Source organism: Ambystoma mexicanum, chromosome 2p (genome assembly GCF_040938575.1).
Source record: "Ambystoma mexicanum isolate Mex_15411 chromosome 2p, UKY_AmexF1_1, whole genome shotgun sequence".
NCBI classification, from domain to species: Eukaryota; Metazoa; Chordata; class Amphibia; order Caudata; family Ambystomatidae; genus Ambystoma; species Ambystoma mexicanum.
In genome coordinates this window covers 1,199,177,112-1,199,192,677 of record NC_090923.1, presented here as the reverse complement: position 1 = coordinate 1,199,192,677, position 15,566 = coordinate 1,199,177,112, and the positions used below count along the sequence as shown (strand labels likewise).

Genomic DNA, 15,566 nt, shown 5'->3' with positions numbered 1-15,566 from the left:
TGTGGGCCATCTGCCCAATTTTTTGCAAAAATCTGGCGTGCCACTGATCGCTTGAAAGAGTTGGAAGGCTGAATTAATGACCTCTGGAGGCCACACATCAGACTGGTCACTGAAGGGCAACTCTAGACCGAAATCACGCCTTGAAACACTTGTGTATAGGCGGGCAATAAATAAAATATATCACAAATGCATGTCACTGACTTCGAGTGGGCGAGTTTCAGCATCTTTGTTAACACAATAGTCTGGGTTAGGTAAACATTTAGCAGGTAGTAGAGGAAACTGTACAAACAGACTTCTGAAGAGCGTCTCTGGATGTGTTAAATGAAAGGGGTATTACTTGGTGTTTCTGGGTTTTTCTTTGAGGAAAAACATATCCAAAACCTATACTATGAAGGCCCCTGCTCCTCTGGGGCCACCCTACTTCTAATGGAGAAAGGACTGGCCAAGGGACCGGTCTTAATCCTAACCTCAAACCCCCCAAGGCATGGAGAGACTGTTATTTAGGTCAGCCTTCCTCTTCAGAGCTTAAACGCTTTCAGCCTCTTTGGGCAAGCACTACTTTCACCCTGGCAGCAGTCCTTGCAGAAGTGCTCCCACCAGCCTCCTTTTGTATAAAGGGAGCATCAACAGTTATGTCTGCTTCCAAGACCCGTTTCCCACACCCTTTTATAGCCATGAGGCTCTGGTGCGATGGACGGATTGGCTCTTGTCTAGGCTCCTTGGCCTCCCAACCTGGGATTGGTTGGACTTGGTAGTAATCGTTTTGTATCCTCTCTTAACGGATTGTTCCTCTGTTTTGCCTATTGGCCTCATTTATTTCATTCACAGTGACCTGCCAGTTTTTTTTTCTAGGCCTACAGCACCATTTTGGAAATGTCACCCGTTGCTCAGCAGCAGTTTCATTCTGCAATACGTAGCGCAACAATTTTCTGGGGTTTGTGGTAGCGCTTGCTGCCAGATATATCGTCCCCCCATAGTATGGGGTTTGGAGTACATGGTTGGTGAGCATCCCACAGCTTGCATCTGTTCCAGTCCTTGGGCCTGTCTCCTCCCTCGTGGTGCATGCTAAGGAATGGAGCTTTCAGGGACAAGGCTATAGAGGGCTGTTCTTGAGGCCCTGTAATTGCTTGCTATCTTTACAGGTGAGCGGGTCAGATCCCCTGTCCTTCATCCACCCTCTGGGTAACGGGCAATGGCCAGACCACCCCAATTTCCCATAATGTCTCCCCATTTAAAGGGTGGCGAGTGCCTCTGACTTGGCACAACCAGAGGAATAAATGGCAGTACTTGTGCACTAGGGTCCAAAGTAGAATAACAATGCAGTCACCATCCTCAATCTTCTGGACCCATAGAAGAGATGCCTTCCAAGAAACAATTGCAATACTCTTCAAATATTACCTCGCAAATGTCAATGTGGTGGTGAAAGGCGCCTGACCTACACCAGGTACCAGCAACCATCAAGTATGTGGACCCCAATGTAGTCGCCATCGCATGCAAATTAGTAGCTTCCTCGGAATCCTTAAAGCTCGAATTATGGTCCATTCAAATTTCACCAAAACCAGAGACAGAATAAGGCAGGCAGCAGACCCCTCGATAGTGCAGGCCATAAACATTCCCTAGAATTTAGAACCAACAGTCCATGGCCTGGAGCTCTGCTGTGTCAATGGAAAAACCAAGGTTAAAAGGAACTGCCAACGCTATATGCACCTGTACCAAGGAAATCCAGCATCAACCCACCACCCAAATCCCTGGGCAAGCACAAACTGATAGGCTACTACTACAGAAGCAAGACCATTCCTCGTTTGCCACACTGCCCTGGGTGGGGCTGATGCTGCTCTTCCTGCAGATGGAACAATCATTTTGCCCATGTCTGCCAACCCACCCAAAGGGGTCTTCCTTGCAGCAGCACTGTGCCGCTCCTTGATAACAGAGCAAGGCCCGTTATGGCATAGAGTAAATTTGAGGACCTGCACAAGGCCATGATCCTGGTCTAAGAAAGTAACTTGAAAGTCCTTTCAGAACCACAGCAGTCCTCTGCATCACAGGGATTTAAGTACCACTGCTTAGTCAGGATCACTTGTATACTGTTATTCCACTCAATTTGCTTGAGAAATTCGTCTAAGGCACTACATCTCAGGCCATACTTCAAAATGGCAGAAGAACCTTACCTAGAAAACAACCTAGTGTTCTGAGGACATCTGGATTATCTCCCCCTCTCCCCCCCTCTCCTCTTGCCCGGTGACAGAATTCAATAAGGTACTTGTGAGGTCCACCCAGATATAACCTTGACCAAAAGGATGACCCACGAAGATTCCCTGTGGCCTGAAATGAAAACTACATTTGAACATTTTAGTATGGAAGGGCTGTGGGAGGGTCTTGGGGGAGACTGAGATTTGCACCTTCACTGCCCCCATATTGCCAGTGTGGCTTCTGAGGAGAATATGGCATGTGGCCCTAGAGCTTGTAGGTCATTTCAATAGGCTACTGCAAGAGCTACACAATCGACCTTAATCTATAGACGACTTTTCAAGATGGCCACAGTAGACTGTTGACCATTTCCTCCACTGCTGTCCTCCAGTGTCTCGAAAGACTGTCCACAAAGGAAGACAACGGAGTCCAATTATCACATGAAATAGACATTTCTAAATCACTTGAGTGAAGCAGCAGACGTACCGCTTTATTAAATCTTTCAACACAGCCATTGGTACATGGATGATGGAATATTCAAGGACAGCATACACACTGGCCTCTTAAATGACTACGAAGTAGAGTATGTGACTAACAATATCCTCAATGTATTAGCACTACAACACCCTTACCAGAAGTACCACCCTTTGAAGAGATGCAAGGGAGAAAGGCCACTACCTAATTAGATGCTCTCATTTTGAAAGATTCATTTTTCTGAGGCTTATGAATCTGTTTATCACAATTTTTGCATAGGCCCCATTTGAGTGTTAGGAGTATTTGTTTTGGTTAAGTTAAAAGGGCTACAAACTGGTGGTGCTGCGACCTAACATACGTATTAACCCATGATGATGATGATGATTATGATTATGATTATGATTATGATTATGATTATGATTATGATGATGCTGTTGCTGCTGCGTGTGTCTACGTCCCAGGATTACTTTCTTCCTCCTAATTGTGGTCGGAACGCTACTCTAGATTGTCAAGGACCCAACACTTCAAAGCCTGGACTCCAGCTGATTAAGAGCTAACCAGCAGAGCTCATTTGCGTCAGCACATCAGAGTTGAACAGGGACTGGGCCCTAGCTCCCGTTGGTGTGCAGTAGAGACTGGGGCAGGGGCCAGGAGAACTTTTGAGTGACTCTTTTCTTTCTCAGTCTATCCTTTGCCTTCCCACCTTAATATCACTAATGGAGAATACCGTTTAATACTGCCCACACTGTAAAACACAATTTTCAGCTCAGGGTAACCTTCGGGTATGTAACGGATGTCTGTTTTGTGACCACAACGATCAGACTTGCACTCAAAACTGCGAAATATTCTGGTCCACCCACACAGCTTGTGTTGTGGCAGGCCTAGGGCAAAGGACCAGTCAAAATAGGTGCACACATTTACACAGGGTGCAGTGCAGAGCCCAGGGAGCCTGTCTGCCAAACTGCCATTACAGTCTGAAACACGTGTATGGGGTTGCTGTTGGTACTCTATTTTCAGAAGGGGATTTGCCATAGCATTTCGGTGCTGGACTGCCCATGTTGGTGGGACAAAGACTGATATGCAAATGAATATTTCCCATCTGTGAAAGGTAGTGACCAAAAATCGATGGCTGCGAACTCTCAGTGGGGGGAAAAAACGAACAGGTTATCATCATCATGCCATGTTCTTTCTGGGGAGGGATGCCTGCTAACCTTTTTTGAAAAACCAGTATACAACTCGGAAGCTTACAAAAAACACTGCATGCATAGTGTATCCATGATGGGTACCTAGGATTCTCATGAGTCCACGTATACATTCAATACATTGAATTCCACTATAAAAGGAATATGTAATGGTGTAATTTGTTGAAAACGCAACAACTTATAAACACTTCAGAACAATAATAGGATGTACATTAAAGGTCTACTTCATACACAACGGACCCGTTTTTTTATTACGGTTATAACGTTTTATTCAGTACATCTTTGCCATTTAATGGTTATGGGGCATTGCCTGCTTTCACAGACTTGCTTTTGGTCTAGCATTGCACTCTGATATAAAGAACGCATTACATTGCAGTAATGCCTTTTGCAAATTTGGGCTTCGCTGTAATTCTGAATCCAAATTCTTTCCGAACAGTTTCAGACGAATGTTGTGCGATAGAAGCACTACCAGTTGTTCTGGATCGACGTCTTCCAACTAATGTTACTAGTGTAACTTTCAGAAATACTTGCATATGCCCTGAAGGCTTATTTGAAAACTACAATTTGGGACAATGTTTGTGCCTGTTCCATGTTCATGGTGGCTGTAACACAGGGTATAGACAATGTGTTTTTAATTAGGGTGATATTGTTAAACATCCGGACGAGGCCCAGTTTAGAACCCGTGGATGACCATTACACCAAAGGTGAAATCTACACTTGTTCCCCAGCTATCTCACATATTGTATAAAATACCTCTGTCCAGAAGGTCATGACTGGCAGGCACTGCCCGGTTAAATGCAGGAAAGTGTCTGGTGCGTAGGCACCCCTCACACTCGTCGGAGCTGTTCAGGAAAAATGTGAGATTTGCTGACATGTAGGTTTGGTGCAGGTAAAGAGTTTAAACCTACTAAGGGCATTCCTTCTAGTCGGTTTACAATACTGCCATGTTATATCTGGAATGGATTGGCTCAATGTTACCTCCCATTTATTATGCGTCTCTTCTGATGACCCCACTCTGCTTTTTTTTGTATCTTTTCACATAAGCTTAAGACACATTTCCCAGTCCGCACTACTAGAATTGTGGAAGAAGTAGTTGTGCTGTAGCCGGTTGCACAGGGAAGGTGTCAAACATTACTTTTAGTGTTACGGATTTGAAAGTAGGGAAATATGTCAAGTACTAACACCAACTCCTTAAATCTGTCCAATGTGAATTGACCTTGGGGAAACGGATCTTGGAATCTAACCAGGCCTAATTTATGCATACATTGTATGTAACCCATCTCACTAGTGATTGGTACAGTGGGTTTGTGTTCTGGAATGCTGGGGGAGTAGAACGGTCCTACATCCAGTCTATGCTCAAACTTCTGCCACGCTCTGCATGTGCACTCCACTATATTACTCATCCCTGCCGAGCGAGGCAGAGTTGTGAAAACGCCATTCTCAAGAGACTAAGCAGCCAGGGTACTCTCGATCTGGACATGTGGCCTGTCCATCTTGGGGGGCATACCAATAGGACAAAAAGTGGGCTCCAGCCGCTAAATAAGACTCAAAATCGGGGAGTGCCAGACGCCCTTTATCTAAGGAGCTATTCATTTCTCCCATCGTACCCAGGGTTGTTTTACTGTCTATATAAATATCAAAATAATTTTAAATTCTCTGATACACATTGGGCCACCACAGGGACATTGAGAAAGACATAAAGAACCGGGGTAATACCATCTTGACCAGGGACATTCTACCATCCAAGAGTGGTTGTGCTGTCTATCTTTCTGCTGTACTGTGTGCACGGTCCAAAACTACCATAGTTTTCCATCCAAAGAATTTCCAGTGTTCTTGCCAACTCCATTCATTATCTGGTATTCGATTCCCAGCCCATCTGGGAATATCCCTAAGTGCTCTGTAAGCAGAAAATGGGACTTATTATCATTTTTTTTTTGGGATTTATTGGAGTCCTGAAAATGGGCAAACTCCAGTACACCAGACATGATGGGCGCCAGATTACCTATGGGGTCTTACAAATGCAAAACCATATAGTTTGCATAGAACAATGAGCAGTCTATGGGTATAGAGCTGCACCCCCCCCCCAATGAAGATGCCGCTTCCACATTCATTCAGCCAACAGTTTGATTGCCAGGGGAGAAGGGTCATCCCTGTGTACCCTACCCATTGTAATTTGATATAAAACCTTCCCCAGAGCAATCCGCCTTAATACTGCAAAAAGGAACAGCCACTCCAGAGTCAAAGGCCGCTGCTGCATCGATCTAGCTGGGCGGCCAATACCAGGATTTCTGGATCTAGAGCCGCCATCAGACCAAAGATGTGTCTGAGCTCGTATGACGACGATCTTCCGGGTATAAAGCCGGCTTGATCCTCCTTCACACATGTTGGCATAAGTGGCGCTAGTCAGGAAACCAGAAATGTTGGCCAAGATCTAAATATCCATATTAATATGTGAGATCAGTTGATGGGCCAAACCATCTGAGATCCTTACCTGGTTTAAGCAGCACTGGCACTATTGCTTTCCTCATTGATAGGAGAACCCCTTTCTCCAGGGCTTGGTGGTACAGTATGCCTCATACAAATCAACCATCCGTCCATCTGGCCGCAGCACTTTCCTGGTGGTGGTTGGAGGGAAGGGGGCATTAGTGCCTGTATAGCCCATTGGACTTCTTGTAGCATAGTAGGGCTGCAGAGCCAATACCAGTATCCTTCTGTGACTATGGAGCCTTCAGGACTGGGTATATAAACGAGTGACATTCCAACATCACCTGGAGAATCCTACTGTCCGCATCTCACCACTGCTGTAGTGCCTTTGTTTTCGAATTCTCAACCTTGGCCACCCATGCCAATAGTTTCCCAGGTCTTTGCTCTTCGCTATACTGTCTACTGCTGCTTGTCAACCCAGAAACTGGACATCTGTTGTGGGATGGCTCAAACCACTGGTCCAGGCCCTGCAACATTACTGTGCATTGCTGGCAGCAGAAACCTCAAATGGCCACTGGAAAGCATGCTGCCTGCTAAAAATCACCCAAAATTGCACAGTAAAAATCGGAAAAATAGGAAATCACTTGAAAAAGCAATGCTGATTGCCAAAAAGAAACAGAGCTGTTTGGAAATCCGTTTTCTTGATTGTCAATGATTTGCAAAAATTATGGCTCACAAACCACCTAAAAGATCCAACCTCCTTGTTGGGTGTTCCACATTATTCTACTGCAAGAATCCACATAACATGATTCTTGCTGACATTGTATTTATCAGAACAAAATCCTCTTTTAAAGATACTTGATGGAAGGAAAGCTGTCAAAAATGGGTGTAGTACTGTTACTCACCTCTGTCAGAAGCCGGCGAATCATGTGTAAAGTTGAACATTGAACTCAAACTAAGGCAAAGAGATTTCCATCAAAATTCCATAGAGTGCCACACATTGATTTTCATGTTGAAAAAGGACGAAGTAAAGATGGGTTTGCATATTTTAAATTTATAAATGTATTTTTTCACAAGGAACTCTGTTACAATTGACCACAAGGTAACCTGATTCAGTTAACTTCCAAGAGGCTTTCTTCCCCTGAGAAACGCGCACCTTGTTCATTCCCACCACCAAAAGGAGGATATCGCATTGGCATGTTAATCAGGAGGGGAGGAGATTTCCTCTGCTGTCTGGAGAAAGAAACAATGGGTTCCTTGGGCTGAATAGAAAATGCTAATTCGGGTTTAACTCAAAACAACTGCTCTGGCAGGAAGGCAAGCCATGTGACTCTCTGATTCAGCCCAGCTCTGGGGGCGGGCCAGACTGAAAATGTGGATTGAATTGGAAGTAAATGTATGTTTAGAAAAATGCTTATAGCAAAGTGTAATGAACTGACAAAAATATGAAACTTAGATTGTTAAAATGAAATTCGCACAGTTTAAGACTAAGCTGGAATCTGTGCGATGTTCTGAGACTGAACCCTGGAAATGATTCATATTGTAGCCATTGTGTTAGGAATATGAAAAATTACAGAAATGTGCCCAGATGGGATGTGCATGCATGTATAAAAATTGGTGCAGAACTAACATTGAGAAACCCACCAAAAACCGCGAAAAGTTGTCATTTCTGAACCAAAGCTCGTAGGAACATGGAACTTGAACAGAGACATGCCTTAATTAATCTGTGATGTGTATATGTAAAATCAGCAAGTTGTGCATCTTGGAAATGTTTTGTGGGAAAAATAGTTTCTATGTAAAAGTAAAGGAGGGATTTCCTTTGGGCCATAAACACTGTCACTCTGACACACTGCTCCTGTCTCAATTCAGGAGAGGGGAAATTCTGACCCATCAGATCCTTAGAGGGTTGGGCATAGATAATCAGCCTCTCCACCCCCTTTGGAAATGGATAAATATGGACTGCTGAGGACAGACAGCACAGACGCTTTCCACTCATCAACTGATTTCTTGGCGAAGCACCCTGCAGGAAGATCCAGGCTCCAGACATAGATCCAGAAACCAGACTCTAGAACTTTGAAGCAGAAGGGCCCAATCCCAAAAGCTGAACTCTTGCTGGCCTTCAGAATCTTAGGCAACCTGATTCTAACCCCTAAACTTCCAAGGGGCACCACAAAATCCAACAGCCTGGCTGAGCTGTTCTGCTATTCTAGCTAAGAACCCTGTGCTAGAACCAAGATCCAGACACGCAGAGCTGTAACCCAGAACCCATCAGATCCAGTCCAAGGGGCCATGCAGACCAGAGTGCCTTGCTGAGAGCAGAGTACCGGTGCCCTGATACCTGTCCGGTGGCGAGTGAAGTCCAAACCCTTGACCAGATCTTTGACGGGCCCATCCCATTCCCAATCCATAGGAGTGAGTATTTCGTATAGAACTGTCCATAGTCCTATCTTAGTTTAAAGTTATACTATTCAATCCATTTCAACCTATCCAGAACTGCATTATAGAATCTTGTCCATCCTGAATTCTCATTATATTGTCTGTGATAATTGTAGCAATACTCATCTATGTGCTGATATTTTTGAAGAAAGTCAAGTGTCCTGGCGCATAACAGAGTGGAAGGTGCCCTGTCCTGGTGGTTGTCCCTTTGGGTATCTTGTACTTTCATAGCCACTTAGTAGAAGTCCATATTGGTTCCGAATCTTTAAAGCGCAATCTGTCATTTTGAAATCTTGACTGTCCCTGAAATCGACCTTCACAAAAACCAACTTTTGAACCGCACGTCCTAGAAACGAAATTTTATGTCATCGTTTTTCCACAATCGCGTTTCCCGCACTCGAAGTTGCTGCGATTTGCAATTTGGCTAAATTTCACTCCATAGAAAAACAGCTTTTTCTTTCAACTTCTGAATTTCGTTTTCCATCTGATCATTCATAAATCATTGCTAGTGTTGACCTGAACCAATCCAAAAGTAACTTTCACTAATTCTGAATCTTCTTTAGTGAATTAAAATCATTTAGCATTTTCCCATTTATTGCAAATCACATTCAAAAGCATTTTGACCTGTTTTTAACAAACCTGTTCTCTCTAAGCTTGCTGTGGGAACTGGGATTGAACTGCATTATTGATTGTATTCCTGAAACCTGTGTGCCCTCTTCCGCCTCTTCATATTGCATACTGGGGGAGTGAGTAATAACGGGGGAAAAAGTGATTATATTGTCTTTTGATTGAAATCCTATCAAATCTTATTTCGGTGCCACATTCTTTCCTATTGCATTTCCTTGAACCATACAAAGTATTCTTTGCTACATTATTTTTCCATTCCTACTCCTAACTGATTGTTGATATTGTAATATTACCTGTTGCTGATCACTGTTCATATTCATAAGTGATATTCATTATCTATATTTATAAAAGTGTGATATATATAGTTCAATTCTTCAAATCTTTTAATTTGCAAAACAACCCTATTTCTTGGTTCAGTGAGACCGGGGGGGAAGATTCAAAGAGGGGCGTTATATAAGGGTACATCATCCAGAATTAAACTAACTTACATCATCCCATACTAGGCATTGACTTAGTTGGAGTGCCGGATTGAAATCACTTACACTGTGCTGTCATTGTTAATTGTCGCAGATCGTGTATCTTGGCCTGCGTAGTAAGGTTCTGTACTAGCAGTATTGGCTTCATGCCCTTAAAGCGTTTCTTCGCACTCTACCAGTTCCTTCAGATATGTCACTCTTAATCTATACACACACCACTTATAACACATTTGAAACCCTCCCAAAGAATAGTATGTGAGTAGACTGTTCCTATGTTTGCTTTAAAGAAGTTATCGATACTGAAGGTCAGCCCTGAACACTAAATCCGTCAGACTGACTCTTAAATGCCCATGTAGGGTGGCCAGAAGATCTCCCTGGGATATTAAACTGCGCGCTCACAGGTGTATGGTCTGACAACGTACAAGCTAGTATTTCGCTTTATCCAACTAGCCCCCTCCTATTCAACACAAGTATATAATCAAAATGGGAAGCCAAATGGTAATGCTGACCCAAATGTAAATCCCCAGTGTCCGTCCATCCCTCCTAGCAGTGTCGGCGGGTGTCAGCGGGGGGAGCCAATGAAGCCAATAGTTAACAGACACCAAAAACTGTGTGGCATGGGTGGGGTGTAGAGCAATTACTGTACTCCAAAAAGCACCCGCCACTCTACCTCACCTTTCCATAACGTAGACTGCCATAGATTTCTGAACACCAGCCTAAATCTATTCATGGCTGGACTGTAAATGTTGCCTTGCATTACACAATCAGTTATTTGCCAATGTTAACTAGTACCACTCCTAGTGAGAACTGTGAAGATTGGCCAGTGTCACACCTAGATGGGATTGGAATGTTATTGGCCAGTGTCACACCTAGATGGGATTGGAATGTTAGCATGTGCCACACGTAGATGGAATAGTGAATAATAGCAAGCATCACACCTAGACATAATTGCAAGGATAGCAATGCCAGTTGACCAATCCACTAACCGTTTCACACCTTTCACTCTAACCAAACACAACCACAAGCCTACAACACATCAATCCGCACAAACTTCACTACACTGCAACAAAACAAACCACAGACTTGCACAACAGCACATGACTACCGAGGGCTGAGGCTGACAACAGCACATCACTGCTCTCTTGCACCTTTCCAGCTTACTCCCACTAACTTACCTCCCCTTTTTCAGATCGCCAGGGGACCACTCCGGTGGCGATAGTGCGTGGTACAAATATCGTTTAACATAAACATAAGTGGAGCAGAGCTGCTGTAGTTTGCCTACATTTTTGGGAATTGGTCTATGGGTCCCAGTGGTCCCATCTATTTCGGGATCGAGCAAAGAATTAAAATGTCCATGTGCTTCAGCAGCTGCTGTTTGACCCATTGCAGGGACTAATGTGTCTATCCGGACCCTAACTGATCAACGTAACCATACTGTTGTGGATGACCCCAGTAATGCTCTGGCTTCAGAGTTTCTTGCTACTTCAGTCATTCAGAAACCTAAGGACTTTTGTATTAAGGTACATACTCCTCTAGAATAGGTTATATACGAGTAATAGTGACATCCCCATGGTTTTGCAAATTTAGTTTCAGTGGCCCCTTTTGGGTGTTGTAGACATGCCATGTCAGTGTGATGTCTCGGTTAATATAGTAAAAAATGATTTTGAGGGAGTCCCATATGTTCCATGACACTAGATGCAGCTCCTCCTGGCCAATTCTGGAAAGCAGTCTGTCCTATCAATCTGGTATCTTGCCCACTCGTATCACTTTGCGTGACCCCTGCCATATCAGTCACTTTTCTTTAACCAAAAACACCTAAGGAACCATCCCTCCCAGCCCCCCCACTCCCACCAGCAACCCCCAAGCCTCTGGCCGCCTCCACCCCAATCAGCAAACCCAACCTACCGGTAAGCAACCTACCTCCAACACCCCCCCCTTTTGTTATGCATGCTTCACTCGAGAGGCCACTCGAAGCAGCCAGCACCTTCCTCAAGTATGTACATCCTCAAAGCAACTAAAGAGAAAACAATTACTAAGCTTGCCAACCCCTGCTGAACCTACAAGTGCTGTTTTGTGGGTGCTCAATCTGGATCCCGGGATGGCGAGTGCCAGATTTTGCTGTCCCTAGGTGAACATGATGGGCATGGTGTCAGTGTCCAAAAAGTCTTTGGCTTCGCCTGTTGTGAACAGTGCCATACCTTTGTGTTCCAAGCACAGCATCACATCATGGCATATTTTATTCCCCTTGCTCTTGTAGTCTGTCCTATATAGGTTTTTCTTAAGGGAATATTCATATCTGGTCACCTCCATATATCAAACAGCCTTTCTCTCGCACCAGGTGTAGTGCAGTGTCACAATCCCTATAATCAAGCAGCTGAGCTATAATCTGCCTTGGCGTGTTCCTAGGAGGAGGTCTCTGTCAAGGGATCTGATGCGCCCGCTCAACCAGGAACAGTGAGGGAAATTCTTCAGGGCCCAGCATCTCTTTGCAGAACGATTCCACAAACTTTTCTGTAGACTTGGTACCACTGGCCTCGGGAACTCCCACGATGATGCATACATTATTCCTTCTCGATTCAAGATAATTTTTGTCAGCCAGTTCCTTCGACGTCTTGATTTGCCGCATTTCTTCTGCCATTGAGGTGGCCCCATCCTCCACAGTAGATATGAATTTAGTTTTTATTTTATGCAGTTGTACAAAGCAAATTTTAAAATGATTAATCCCAGTTCCACATGAAAACATATTCACTTATTAATACATCAAAAATGTAAACTATTTTCTTGCTAAGCAGGAAAAAATGGTAAATACAACCTTCCGAGTACCCTCCCATATAAAGCTGCCATATCAGGTTAGAGCAACATCTGTATACCTGCCCTTCTGAGCGCAATTAGCTGTAACGAAAAAGGTGCTTCAGAGCCCATTTAAGAGGTGTTTTGCGGATTCAACAGTTCGCCACACCTTGTGCACACTAAGGCCTAACCCTCTGCAAGAAAGCTTCCTGCGTCACTCCACCTACGCAGCAGGTAAGCACACTTGCCCTGGTGCCCCTGCACCTTTAAAACAACTTTTCCCGGTGCCTGGTCACCAGCGCAACCTTGCGGCTCCCCCCCCCCCTCTTTGGGCATCCTGTCCCCAGTCCTGCCCACTCACCCTTCACCAGCCCCCGATTGGTCCATCTCCTTATCCTAGAATCTACCTGGTCAGCCCCCTGCCCAGCAGCACCCACGGCTAAGGACCGCCCCAAAGAGGCAGCCTAGGAGGTGTCTGCAGGTGTTGGCAGGGGAAGCGATCAGCCACTTGCACAAACCAAGCCTAATTTACCTTCAATCGCTCACTGACACACTTAACCTTATGGACCCACTGTGCCCCATCACATAGCTTCCTTCTCCACACTGAACTCAAGGGAAAGGACCAGCAGTGCTACCACCTGAATCTCAGGGAGCAGTGGCAAACTCCTACCGCTCCCTAACGGCAGCTAACACTGCCCTGCTGCAACAGCATTCAACGAGGTCATTGCAATTGCATAATTCCACCCACGAACAAGTAGCAACCGGCTGCGACACCCAGATGCGTCAAACAAGGATCGGACTGCCATCAACCAGCACCAACAGATATGGTAGGGCTTATTCCCACACATCCACGCTGGTAACTAAACCCACCTTAGCATTCATCTCCCCATACCACACCATCAGAAAGCATCTCACAAACCACCCACACCCATCACCGTCACTAGGAAAGCCAGTGCAGTGTGCCACAGCGAAGGCTACGGGCTTCCCTGGTGTATTGGTCAGGTAGGAATGTTGTCCATGGGACGATAGTTTGTCAAGGTGAGCCCCTGAGAATGCTGCCGGCATCGGAGCTGTGATAGGTGTATGGGAATGTGTAGTTTAGAGAGGGGAACGTGTTCAGGATAATTTGGGGAAGAGTCAGGTTTTTAGGGCCTTTCTCAATTTCAGGTGATTTTCAGAGTTGTGAATGTGTAGGGAGTTCCATATAATTGGTGCTTAGATGGAGAACGAGGACCCCACCCAGCCTGAAGGAGTTGTGAGGTGGGACCACTAGGCGATATGCTGCGCGTGATCGGCGAAGCTAAATATCAAAAGCTAAATATCAAAAACGTATCGTGAAGCCTAGGCCTCTCACACGATATAGGAGTATCAATTGCGTGTGTATTCATATGCCATTTTGTGAAACATACGCCTCTCGCCCACTATCTACGGTTCTCAAATCTGGGTCTCAAATGTGAATGTGTTTATATCTGCCTTATTTGAATCCTAGGCCTCGACCACTGTCCAGGAATCCCTAGTTAAATTGCGCCGTTCTCAAATCTGCTGTGCTGTGAAGGCTAGGCCCTCCAACTATGTAGAAATGTAGATCTGATTACAGCCTAGCATCCTGTTTGGGCTCAGACCTTTAGTTACACTATCCAGGATCCCATAACTCAAAAGGCGTTCTCCCTCTATAAATCACTGAAACCTAGGCTTTTCCGTCAAACCCGGCCGTCTAGCCCTGACCAAGTGCGATAGACTGGTAAGTACAGAGCTCTAGCACTGTATCCCAACCAAAGGTGCACCCCTTCTCAGACACATACTGCTTTTCCTCACCACTAGACAGACACCATGCCACACACTGGTCAAAGCAGAGCAGCACACTGGCACACCAGTAGACTCAACAAGACCAAACTCAGCAGAACTCAACCACCACCACAAAACCCATTGCTCATCCCTTCACCCCACAACCCTGCAACCCTCACGCCACACCTACCGCTCCTCACCAGACCAACCCCCCCTCACCTTGACCTGCTATCACCCTGCATAGTTTCTTCTCCGCTCAACTAAATACAGCAAGATGGAGCACAGTACATTGTCCCTCGGAACACTGACTACACCCTCTCTACACAATATAGCACTTCCAACTCCCGCTTCCCCAGCCTTGGCGCAGCAAGAGCCGCTCTGGCCAAAACCCCAAGCTCCACAGCCCCACTCACCCACACCCCACTGGCCAAAGGTCCAGCAAAGGCACCTTATGCCCGCCCCCTAGCATCACCCATCCTCCAGACCACAAACACTGCCACCACACTCAGGCCCAGAACTCCCCACCCAATCCGGTCCTAGCCCTATTCGCCATTTCCCATTCCATTTGATCAACACTGCACCTCCTCCCCTCACCCTGTTCCACCCTCATCTCTGCCCCCATCCTACCTGCACAGCACCTACAAGGCCACCTCACCAACTATCCTGTGTGCTAAACAATGCAAGGGCAGTATCCAAAAATAAATTCCACATCTCTGACCTAGTCACAGAAGAAAACCCAGACATTGTCTTCACCGAGACCTGGTTTGCTGACTAAGAGCCCTTCGCACACAAGGCCTTCTCACCTGGCTACAACCTTAATGTCCGGAAAAGATCGCGAAGGGCGGGAGGGCTTGCGATACTACACGAACACCAATTCTCACTCCTCATTAAGGACACCTCAACCAACACCAGACTATGAATCCCTCCTGGTAAAACTGCTACTCTCACCCTGCACCTCCCTCAGTGTCCTACGCCTCTATACACTCACTGGCTACAACTTTGCAGACACACTTGGTGAAGCACTGGCCACCGACCTCATTCTGCATCCAACACTTACCATTTTAGGGGATTTCAACATATGGTTCGACACACCCTCAAACTCTGGCACGATCACTCACAATCTAGAATCACTCAACCTAACACAATACATCTCCACACCCAACCA

The 15,566-nt window shown here is 45.5% G+C and overlaps 1 protein-coding gene across 1 annotated transcript in view; it reads left to right on the top strand.

Annotated features, from left to right (window-relative positions):
• NT5DC2 (5'-nucleotidase domain containing 2) overlaps positions 1 to 15,566 on the top strand; it is a 355,042-nt gene that overhangs the window by 67,222 nt on the left and 272,254 nt on the right. The window lies entirely within an intron of this gene.